Source organism: Arachis hypogaea, chromosome 6 (assembly GCF_003086295.3).
Source record: "Arachis hypogaea cultivar Tifrunner chromosome 6, arahy.Tifrunner.gnm2.J5K5, whole genome shotgun sequence".
Taxonomy (NCBI): domain Eukaryota; kingdom Viridiplantae; phylum Streptophyta; class Magnoliopsida; order Fabales; family Fabaceae; genus Arachis; species Arachis hypogaea.
This window is the reverse complement of record NC_092041.1, coordinates 83141804-83154497: the sequence shown is the minus strand read 5'-3', so window position 1 is coordinate 83154497 and position 12694 is coordinate 83141804. Positions and strand designations below refer to the sequence as shown.

The 12694-nt window shown below is 38.9% G+C and overlaps 1 non-coding gene across 1 annotated transcript; it reads left to right on the top strand.

Annotated features, from left to right (window-relative positions):
- Positions 1–568: 568 nt before the first annotated feature.
- Positions 569–676, top strand: LOC112700275 (small nucleolar RNA R71). The gene has a single exon (XR_003153185.1). It is a non-coding gene; the product is annotated as a small nucleolar RNA R71 (small nucleolar RNA).
- The last annotated feature ends 12018 nt before the right edge of the window (positions 677–12694 follow it).

Sequence of the window (12694 nt, the reverse complement as noted above, 5' to 3'; positions counted from 1 at the left end):
TATTCTGCTTAGAGCTCTCTGTCTGTTGCTGAGAAGATGATGGAAAAGGCTTGCTATTGCTAAACCTGTTTCTTCCACCATTATTGTTATTGAAACCTTGTTGAGGTCTCTGTTGATCCTTCCGTGAAAGATTTGGATGATTCCTCCATGAAGGATTATAGGTGTTTCCATAGGGTTCTCCCATGTAATTCACCTCTTTCATTGAAGGGTTCTCAGGATCATAAGCTTCTTCCTCAGATGAAGCTTCCTTAGTACTGCTTGGTGCATTTTGCATTCCAGACAGACTTTGAGAAATCATATTGACTTGTTGAGTCAATATTTTGTTCTGAGCCAATATGGCATTCAGAGTGTCAATCTCAAGAACTCCTTTCTTTTGACTAGTCCCATTGTTCACAGGATTCCTTTCAGAAGTGTACATGAATTGGTTATTTGCAACCATTTCAATCAGTTCTTGAGCTTCAGTAGGCGTCTTCTTCAGATGAAAAGATCCTCCAGAAGAGCTATCCAAAGACATCTTGGACAGTTCAGAGAGACCATCATAGAAAATACCTATGATGCTCCATTCAGAAAGCATATCAGAGGGACACTTTCTGATTAATTGTTTGTATCTTTCCCAAGCTTCATAGAGGGATTCTCCTTCCTTCTGTCTGAAGGTTTGGACTTCCACTCTAAGCTTACTCAATTTTTGAGGTGGAAAGAACTTTGCCAAGAAGGCATTGACTAGCTTTTCCCAAGAGTCCAGGCTTTCTTTAGGTTGAGAGTCCAACCATGCTCTAGCTCTGTCTCTTACAGCAAAAGGGAATAGCATCAGTCTGTAGACCTCAGGGTCAACCCCATTAGTCTTGACAGTGTCACAGATTTGCAAGAACTCAGCTAAAAACTGATGAGGATCTTCCAATGGAAGTCCATGGAACTTGCAATTCTGTTGCATTAGAGAAACTAATTGAGGCTTAAGCTCAAAGTTGTTTGCTCCAATGGCAGGGATAGAGATGCTTCTCCCATAGAAATCGGGAGTAGGTGCAGTAAAGTCACCCAGCACCTTCCTTGCATTGTTGGCATTGTTGTTGTTTTCGGCTGCCATGAGTTCTTCTTCCTTGAAGAATTCGTTCAGGTTCTCTAAAGAGAGTTGTGCTTTGGCTTCTCTTAGCTTTCTCTTCAAGGTCCTTTCAGGTTCAGGATCAGCCTCAACAAGAATGCCTTTGTCTTTGCTCCTGCTCATAAGAAAGAGAAGGGAACAAGAAAATGTGGAATCCTCTATGTCACAGTATAGAGATTCCTTTAGGTGTCAGAGGAAAAGAAGAGTAGAAGATAGAAGTAGAAAATTTGAACTTATCAGAGAGAATGAAGTTCGAATTTTGCATTAAGGGATAGTGTTAGTCCATAAATAGAAGGATATGAGAAGGAGGGAAGTCATTTTCGAAAATTAAGTGAAAAATTTTGAAAACATTTTGAAAAACACTAATTAATTTTCGAAAATGAAGATGGAAAAGAAATCAAGTGATTTTTGAAAAAGATTTTGAAATTAGAAATCAGAAAGATTTGATTGAAAACTATTTTGAAAAAGATGTGGTTAAGAAGATATGATTGATTAAAAAAAATGTGATTGAGAAGATATGATTTGAAAACATTTTAAAAAGATTTGATTTGAAGATTAAAAACTTGACTAACAAGAAAAGATATGATTCAATCATTAAACCTTTCTCAACAGAAAAGGCAACATACTTGAAATGTTGAATCAAATCATTAATTGATAGTAAGTATCCTTGAAAAAGGAAAGAAGTTAATTCTTGAAAAAGATTTGATTGAAAAATTGATTTGAAAAAGATTTGATTTTGAAAAGATGTTGAAAACTTAAAAAAATTGATTTGAAAACAAAATCTTCCCCCTTTAGCCATCCTGGCGTTAAACGCCCAGAATGGTATCCATTCTGGCGTTTAACGCCCAAAATGCTACCCTTTTGGGTGTTAAACGCCCAACCAGGTACCCTGGCTGGCGTTTAAACGCCAGTCTGTCCTTCTTAACTGGGCGTTTTGAACGCCCAGCTTTTTCTGTGCAATTCCTCTGCTGTATGTTCTGAATCTTCAATTCTCTGTATTATTGACTTGAAAAGACACAAATTAAAAATATTTTTTGGATTTTTGATAAAAGGAAAAATCAAAATGCAACAAGAATCAAATAACAATGCATGCAAGACACCAAACTTAGCAGTTTGTATACTACTGACACTAACAAAATGAAAATGCATATGAGACACACAAAACACTCAAGTCAATAGAATTCAAAGATCAGAGCAAGTAAATCATCAAGAACATCTTGAAGATCACTAAGACATATGAATGAATACATGCAATTGACACCAAACTTATGATGAGACTAGTGTCTCAATAAGAAACAACAATATTTTTGGTTTTTATGATTTTGTAAAATTGTTTTGTGTTTTTCGAAAATTAAGTGGAAAAAGATATCAAAATTCTTAATGAGAATTCCAGGAATCAGTGCAATGTTAGTCTAAGACTCCGGTCCAGGAATTAGACATGGCTTCACAGCCAGCCAAGCTTTCAGAGAAAGCTTCGGTCCAAAACACTAGACATGGCCAAAGGCCAGCCAAGCCTTAGCAGATCACTGCTCCAAAAGCAAGATTTGATAAAAATCAACAAGCTCTTGTGGTGATAAGTTGAAACCTCGGTCCAATGAGATTAGACATGGCTTATCAGCCAGCCAGATTTCAACAAATCATCATGAAACTCTAGAGCTCATCTTTAAGAATTTCGAAAAAAAAAATAAATACCTAATCTAAGCAACAAGATGAACCGTCAGTTGTCCAAACTAGAACAATCCCGGGCAATAACGCCAAAAACTTGGTGTTGTTGCCGGATCTTGGCACTGATGTTACCAAAAGCTTGCTCAAAACTTGAACAATCCCCGGCAACGGCGCCAAAAACTTGGTGCGCGAAATTGTGAACTATACTTTTTCACAACTCTCATAATCCCCGGTAATGGCTCCAAAAACGTGGTAGCTCAATACCATGGCATTACACAACTTCGCACAACTAACCAGCAAGTGCACTGGGTCGTCCAAGTAATAAACCTTACGTGAGTAAGGGTCGATCCCACGGAGATTGTTAGTATTGAAGCAAGCTATGGTCATCTTGTAAATCTTAGTCAGGCAAACTCAAATGGTAATGGTGATGAATGAAAATAACACAAAGGTAAAGATAGAGATACTTATGTAATTCATTGGTAGGAACTTCAGATAAGGGCATGAAGATGCCTTCCCTTCCGTCTCTCTGCTTTCCTACTGTCTTCATCCAATCCTTCTTACTCCTTTCCATGGCAAGCTTAAGCAAGGGTTTCACCGTTGTCAGTGGCTACCTCCCATCCTCTCAGTTAAAGCGATTGCATATGCTCTGTCACAGCATAGCGGAATTCATCTATCGGTTCTCAATCAGGCCGGAATAGAATCCAGTGATTCTTTTGCGTCTGTCACTAATGCCCCGCCCTCAGGAGTTTAAAGCACGTCACAGTCATTCAGTCATTGAATCCTACTCAGAATACCACAGACAAGATTAGACCTTCCGGATTCTCTTGAATGCCGCCATCAGTTCTCGCCTATACCACGAAGATTCCGGTTAAAGAACCCAAGAGATATTCACTAGAGCCTTGGTTGCTTGTAGAACAAGAGTGGTTGTCAGTCACTTTGTTCATGGGTGAGAATGATGATGAGTGTCACGAATCATCACATTCATCAAGTTGAAGAACAAGTGATATCTTGGAACAAGAACAAGCGGAATTGAATGGAAGAACAATAGTAATTGCATTAATACTCGAGGTACAGCAGAGCTCCACACCTTAATCTATGGTGTGTAGAAACTCCACCGTTGAAAATACATAAGCATAAGGTCTAGGCATGGCCGAATGGCCAGCCTCCCAATGATCTAAGATAGCATAAAAATGAAGATAGCTACCAAAAGTCTTCTAATACAATAGCAAAAGGTCCTACTTATAAAAACTAGTAGCCTAAGGTGTACAGAAATGAGTAAATGACATAAAAATCCTCTTCCGGGCCCACTTGGTGTGTGCTTGGGCTGAGCATTGAAGCATTTTTCGTGCAGAGACTCTTCTTGGAGTTAAACGCCAGCTTTCATGCCGGTTTGGGCATTTAACTCCCATTTGGGTGCCAGTTCCAGCGTTTAACGCTGGGATTTCTTGAGGTGACTTTGAACGCCGGTATTGGCCATCAAATCTTGGGCAAAGTATGAACTATCATATATTGCTGGAAAGCCCAGGATGTCTACTTTCCAACGCCGTTGAGAGCGCGCCAATTGGGCTTCTGTAGCTCCAGAAAATCCACTTCGAGTCCAGGGAGGTCAGAATCCAACAGCATCTGCAGTCCTTTTTGGCCTCTGAATCAGATTTTTGCTCAGGTCCCTCAATTTCAGCCAGAAAATACCTGAAATCACAGAAAAACACACAAACTCATAGTAAAGTCCAGAAAAGTGAATTTTAACTAAAAACTAATAAAAATATACTAAAAACTAACTAGATCATATCAAAAACATACTAAAAACAATGCCAAAAAGTATACAAATTATCCGCTCATCAATTAGGTATTTTTCTTCAGAGTTCTTAAGAATGAATTCTAGAGTTTCAAAGTGATGTCCTTATCATCACCAAAGCTGATTGATTCTCATCAATTTAGCTCTTGAATGTAATGTCCTGCTAAAGCTTGGCTAGCCATGTCTGATTTCTTTAGACTAAAGCTTTAGACTAACATTGCATGATTCCTGGAATTCTCATTAAGAATTTTGAATCCTTTATTTTTCTTTTCCACTCAATTTTCGAAAAAGCACAAAAAAAACTTATAAAATCTTAAAATCAAAAACATTTTTATGTTTCTTGTTTGAGTCCAGTGTCTAATTTTAAGTTTGGTGTCAATTGCATATCTTTATTCTTCTAATTTTCGAAAATTACATGCATTATGTTCTTCATTGATCTTCAAGTTGTTCTTGATGATTTCCTTGCTCTGATCTTTAAATTCTCTTGTCTTGAGTGTTTTGTTGTTTCTCATATGCATTCTCAATCTGTTAGTGTCAGTAGTATACAAACTTCTAAGTTTGGTGTCTTGTATGCATTGTTTATTTGATCTTAGTGGCATTTTGATTATTCCTCATCATTAAAAATTCAAAAAAAATTTTTAGTTGTGTCTTTTCAAGTCAATAATACAGAGAATTGAAGATTCAGAATATACAGCAGAGGAATTACATAGAAAAAGCTGGGCGTTCAAAACGCCCAGTGAGGAAGGAAAACTGGCATTTAAATGCCAGCCAGGGTACCTAGCTGGGCGCTTAACGCCCAAAAGGGTAGCATTTTGGTCGTTAAACGCCAGAATGGATACCATTCTGGGCGTTTAACGCCAGGATGGCACAAGACGGAAGATTTTGTTTTTAATTCAAATTTTTTTTAAAGTTTTCATAATTTTGCAAAATCAAATCTTTTTCAAATCATATCTTTTCAATCATATATTTTCAAAATCAACTTCTTTCCACTTTTCAAAAATACTTGCTAACAATTAATGATTTGATTCAACATTTCAAGTATGTTGCCTTTTTCTGTTGAGAAAGGTTTAATGTCTGAATCATATCTTTTAAATTTCTTGTTAGCCAAGTCATTAATTTTAAAAAAAAATCAAATCTTTTTAAATTGTTTTTCCATCATATCTTTTCAATCATATCTTTTCAATCACATCTTTTTCAAAATTAATTTTCAATCATATCTTGTTGATTTCTACTTTCAAAAATCTTTTTCAAAAATCACTTTATTTCTTTTCCAACTTTAATTTTCGAAAATCATTCATCAAATTTTCAAAATTTCTTTTAAAATCTTTTTAATTTATTTTCGAAAATTCTTCCCCTCTTCTCACATCCTTCTATTTATGGACTAACACTCCTCCATTATCAATAATTTGAATTCTATCTTTCTAGATAAGTTCGAATTCTTCTTCTACCCTCTCCTTCTATTCTTCTTTTCCTCTGACACCTCAAGGAATCTCTATACTGTGACATAGAGGATTCTATACTTTCTTGTTCTCTTCTCTTTCATATGAGCAGGCAAAGACAAAAGCATTCTTGTTGAGGCTGACCCTGAACCTGAAAGGACCTTGAAGCGAAAGCTAAGAGAAGCTAAAGCAATATTCTCTGTAGAAGACCTAAGCCAAAAATAACAACAATGCCAATAATGCAAGGAAGGTGCTGGGTGACTTTACTGCACCTACTCCCGACTTCTATGGGAGAAGCATCTCTATCCCTGCCATTGGAGCAAACAACTTTGAGCTTAAGCCTCAATTAGTTTCTCTAATGCAACAGAATTGCAAGTTCCATGGACTTCCATTGGAAGATCCTCATCAGTTTTTAGCTGAATTCTTGCAAATCTGTGACACTGTCAAGACCAATGGGGTTGACCCTGAGGTCTACAGACTTATGCTATTCCCTTTTGCTGTAAGAGACAGAGCTAGGATATGGTTGGACTCACAACCTAAAGAAAGCCTGAACTCTTAGGAAAAGCTAGTCAATGCCTTCTTGGCAAAGTTCTTTCCACCTCAAAAATTGAGTAAGCTTAGAGTGGAAGTCCAAACCTTCAGACAGAAGGAAGGTGAATCCCTCTATGAAGCTTGGGAAAGATACATACAATTGATCAGAAAGTGTCCCTCTGACATGCTTTCTGAATGGAGCATCATAGGTATCTTCTATGATAGTCTGTCTGAACTGTCCAAGATGTCATTGGATAGCTCTGCTGGAGGATCTCTTCATCTGAAGAAGATGCCTGCAGAAGCTCAAGAACTCATTGAAATGGTTGCAAATAACCAATTCATGTACACTTCTAAAAGGAATCCTTTGAACAATGGGACAAATCAGAAGAAAGGAGTTCTTGAGATTGATACTCTGAATGCCATATTGGCTCAAAACAAAATATTGACTCAACAAGTCAATATAATTTCTCAAAGTCTGTCTGGAATGCAAGCTGCACCAGGCAGTACTAAGGATGCTTCATCTGAAGAAGAAGCTTATGATCCTGAGAACCCTTCAATGGAAGAGGTGAATTACATGGGAGAACCCTATGGAAACACCTATAATCCTTCATGGAGAAATCATCCAAATCTCTCATGGAAGGATCAACAGAGACCTCAACAAGGTTTCAACAACAATAATGGTGGAAGAAACAGGTTTGGCAATGGCAAGCCTTTTCCATCATCTTCTCAGCAACAGACAGAGAATTCTAAGCAGAGCCACTCTGACTTAGCAACCGTGGTCTCTGATCTAATCAAAACCACTCAAAGTTTCATGACTGAACCAAGGTCCTCCATTAGAAACTTGGAGGCACAAGTAGGTCAGCTGAGTAAGAAAGTTACTGAACTCCCTCCTAGTACTCTTCCAAGCAATACAGAAGAGAATCCAAAAGGAGAGTGCAAGGCCATCAACATGGCCGAATTTGGAGAGGAGGAAGAGGCAGTGATCGCCAATGAGGAGGTCCTCAATGGACGTCCACTGGCCTCCAATAAGTTCCCTAATGAGGAACCATGGGAATCTGAGGCTCACACTGAGACAATAGAGATTCTATTGGAATTACTTCTGCCATTCATGAGCTCTGATGAGTATTCTTCCTCTGAAGAGGACGAAGATGTCACTGAAGAGCAAGTTGCTAAGTACCTTGGAGCAATCATGAAGCTAAATGACAAGTTATTTAATAATGAGACTTGGGAGGATGAACCCCTTTGCTCACCAAAGAACTGGATGACTTGACTAGGCAGAGATTATCTCAAAAGAGACAAGACCCTGGGAAGTTCTCAATACCTTGTACCACAGGCACTATGACCTTTGAGAAGGCTCTGGGTGACCTAGGGTCAAGCATAAACCTCATGCCTCTCTCTGTACTGGAGAAGCTAGGGATCTTTGAGGTGCAAGCTGCAAGAATCTCACTAGAGATGGCAGACAATTCAAGAAAACAAGCTTATGGACTTGTAGAGGATGTTCTGGTAAAGGTTGAAGTCCATTACATCCCTGCTGATTTCATAGTCCTAGAGACTGGGAAGTGCATGGATGAATCCATCATCCTTGGCAGACCCTTCCTAGCCACAGCAAAGGCTGTGATTGATGTTAACAGAGGAGAATTGATCATTCAAGTGAATGAAGAATCCTTTGTGTTTAAGGCTCAAGGATATCCCTCTGTAACCATGGAGAGGAAGTATGAAGAGCTTCTCTCAAAACAGAGTCAAACAGAGCCCCCACAATCAAACTCTAAGTTTGGTGTTGGGAGGTTCCAACATTGCTCTGAGTATCTGTGAGGCTCCATGAGAGCCCACTATCAAGCTACTGACATTAAAGAAGCGCTTGTTGGGAGGCAACCCAATGTTATATTTATCAATTTTCCTTTGTTATTTTATGTTTTTTTATAGGTTGATGATCATGGGAAGTCACAAAATCAATTGAAAAAGCAAAAACAGCATGAAAAACAGAAAGAAAAATAGCACACCCTGGAGGAAAATCTGCTGGCATTTAAACGCCAGTGAAGATAGCAGAATGGGCGTTTAACGCCCAGTCTGGCACCATTCTGGGGGTTTAACGCCAGAAAGGGGCACCAGCCCGGCGTTTAACGCCAGGATTGGTAGAAAGAGCGTTTTTGCACGCCACTTGGTGCAGGGATGAGCTATCCTTGACACCTCAGGATCTGTGGACCCGACAAGATCCCCACCTACCCCACCACTCTCTCTCTTCTTAACCCATTCACCAATCACCTCAATACCTCTTCCCCAAAAACCTCTCACCTATCAAATCCTACCATTCTCTTCACCACTCACATCCATCCTTCATAAAACCCCACCTACCTTACCATTCAAATTCAAACCACTTTCCCTCCCAAACCCACCCATAATGGCCGAACCCTACCCCTCTCTCCACCCCTATATAAACCCTTCTTCACTCCTTCATTTTCACACAACCTAAACACTGCTTCTCCCCCTTGGCCGAAACACAAAGCCCCCTCCATCTCCTCTATTTTTTCTTCTTCTACTATCTTCTTTCTTCTTTTGCTCGAGGACGAGCAAACCTTCTAAGTTTGGTGTGGAAAAAGCATTGCTTTTTGTTTTTTCATAACCATTTTTGGCATATAAGGCCGGAGAAACATCTAGAAAGAGGAAAGGGAAGGCAAAAGCTTTCACCTCCGAGTCATGGGAGATGGAGAGATTCATCTCAAGGGTGCATCAAGACCACTTCTATGAAGTTGTGGCCATGAAGAAGGTGATCCCCGAGGTCCCTTTCAAACTCAAAAAGAGTGAATATCCGGAGATCCGACATGAGATCCGAAGAAGAGGTTGGGAAGTTCTTACCAACCCCATTCAACAAGTTAGAATCTTAATGGTTCAAGAGTTCTATGCCAAAGCATGGATCACCAAGAACCTTGATCAAAGTGTGAACCCAGACCCAAAGAATTGGCTTACAATGGTTCGGGGGAAATGCTTAGATTTTAGTCCGAAAAATGTAAGGTTGGCATTCAACTTGCCCATGATGCAAGTAGATGAACACCTTTACACTAGAAGGGTTAACTTTGATCAAAGGTTGGACCAAGTCCTCATAGACATTTGTGAAGAGGGCACTCAATAGAAGAGAGATTCAAGAGGGAAGCCGGTTCAACTGAGAAGGCATGACCTCAAGCCCATGGCTAGGGGATGGTTGGAGTTTATCCAATGCTCAATCATTCCCACTAGCAACCAGTCCGAAGTTACTATAGACCGGGCTATCATGATTCACAGCATCATGATTGGAGAGGAAGTAGAAGTTCATGAGGTTATATCCCAAGAACTTTATAAGGTAGCAGACAAGTCCTCTACCTTGGCAAGGTTAGCCTTCCCTCATCTCATTTGTCACCTCTGTAATTCAGTTGGAATTAACATAGAGGGAGGCATCCTCATTGATGAGGACAAGCCCATCACTAAGAAGAGGATGGAGCAAACAAGAGATCCCACTCATGGACATGAGGAAATTCCTCATCATGAAATCCCTGAGATGCCTCAAGGGATGCACTTTCCTCCACAAAACTATTGGGAGCAATTCAACACCTCCCTAGGAAAATTGAGTTCCAACATGGGACAACTAAGGGTGGAGCACCAAGAACATTCCATCCTCCTCTATGAAATTAGAGAAGATCAAAGAATCATGAGAGATGAGCAACAAAGGCAAGGAAGAGACATTGAGGAGCTCAAGCACTCCATAAGATCTTCAAGAGGAAGAACAAGCCGCCATCACTAAGGTGGACCCGTTCTTTAATCTTCTTGTTCTTTATTTTTCTGTTTTTTTTTTTCGAAAATTATGCTTTATGCTTTATTTATGTTTGTGTCCTATGATCATTAGTGTCTTAGTGTCTATGCCTTAAAGTTATGAATGTCCTATGAATCCATCACCTTTCTTAAAATGAAAAATGTTCTTAATTAAAAAAGAGAAGAATTGCATGAATTTTGAATTTTATAATAGATTAATTATTTTGATGTGGTGGCAATACTTTGACTTCTGAATGTATTCTTGAACAGTGCATATGTCTTTTGAATTTGTTGTTCATGAATGTTGGCTCTTGAAAGAATGATGAAAAAAGGAGACATGTTACTGAGGATCTGAAAAATCATAAAAATGATTCTTGAAGTAAGAAAAAACAGTGAATACAAAAAAAGAGAGATTATGTGCGAAAAAAAATAAAAGAGTGTGCTTAAGAACCCTGGACACCTTTAATTGGGGACTCTAGCAAAGCTGAGTCAAAATCTGAAAAGGTTCACCCAGTTATGTGTCTGTGGCATGTACGTATCCGGTGGTAATACTGGAAGACAGAGTGCTTTGGGCCACGGCCAAGACTCATAAAGTAGTTGTGTTCAAGAATCATCATACTTAACTAGGAGAATCAATAACACTATCTGGATTCTGAGTTCCTATAGAAGCCAATCATTCTGAATTTCAAAGGATAGAGTGAGATGGAAAAACTGTTAAGCTAAAAGCCCCGCTCATCTAATTAATACTATCTTCATACATGTTTTTGGAATTCATTGCATATTCTCTTCTTTTTATCTTATTTGATTTTCAGTTGCTTGGGGACAAGCAACAATTTAAGTTTGGTGTTGTGATGAACGGATAATTTATACGCTTTTTGGCATTGTTTTTAGTATGTTTCTAGTATGTTTTAGTTAGTTTTTATTATATTTTTATTAGTTTTTAGTTAAAATTCACTTTTCTGGACTTTACTATGAGTTTGTGTATTTTTCTGTGATTTCAGGTATTTTCTGGCTGAAATTGAGGGACCTGAGCAAAAATCTGATTCAGAGGCTGAAAAGGACTGCAGATGCTGTTGGATTCTGACCTCCCTGCACTCGATTAAGGTGTGGAGCTCTGCTGTACCTCAAGTATTAATGCAATTACTATTGTTCTTCTATCCAATTCAGCTTATTCTTGTTCTAAGATATTCATTCGCACCCAAGAACTTGATGAATGTGATGATTATGTGATGCTCATCATCATTCTCACTTATGAACGCGTGCCTGACAACCACTCCCGTTCTACAAGCAAACAAGGCTTGAATGTTTATCTCTTGGATTCCATAATCAGAACCTTCGTGGTATAAGCTAGAATTGATGGCGGCATTCTTGAGAATCCGGAAGGTCTAAACCTTGTCTATGGTATTCTGAGTAGGATTCAGGGATTGAATGACTGTGACGAGCTTCAAACTCGCGATTGTGGGGCGTTAGTGACAGACGCAAAAGAATCAATGGATTCTATTCCGACATGATCGAGAACCGACAGATGAATAGTCATGCTGTGACAGAGCGCGTTGAACTTTTTCACTGAGAGGACGGGACTGTAGCCACTGACAACGGTGATGCCCAACATACAGCTTGCCATGGAAAGGAGTAAGAAGGATTGGATGAAGACAGTAGGAAAGCAGAGAAACGGAAGGGACAGAGCATCTCCATACGCTTATCTGAAATTCTCACCAATGAATTACATAAGTATCTCTATCTTTATTTTATGTTTTATTTATCTTTTAATCATTCATCCTCCATAACCATTTGAATCCGCCTGACTGAGATTTACAAGATGACCATAGCTTGCTTCATACCAACAATCTCCGTGGGATCGACCCTTACTCGCGTAAGGTTTATTACTTGGACGACCCAGTGCACTTGCTGGTTAGTTGTGCGAAGTTGTGATAAAGAGTTGAGATTGCAATTGAGCGTACCATGTTGATGGCGCCATTGATGATCACAATTTCGTGCACCACTAGGCTCAAGTGCAAAAGCACTCCCTCAAATCTCAAGGCTCTGAGCATCAATAATTAGAGAGTAAAGACAAGAAACACATGAGCTTAAAGAAGTCCTCTAATTAAATGCTTGTGGTTCTTATGTATCAAGTGGTAATACCTGAAAACAAAGCATTTAGAGTCAAAGCTTTGTTTTCAACTCATGGTGCAAAGCACCCAAAAGGAGAAGCTAAGAAGGGAATGAAAAGCTTGCTTCAAGAAAGAAATATAAAGAAAAGATTTCATAAAATGAGCTAGATAGAAACATCAATCATTTGAATTTCTTTTGTGATTGTTGCATGCATAGAAAACTAGCCAACCATGAACATAAAAATTTCTTTTCTTCTCACCTTGGGTTGTCAAAATG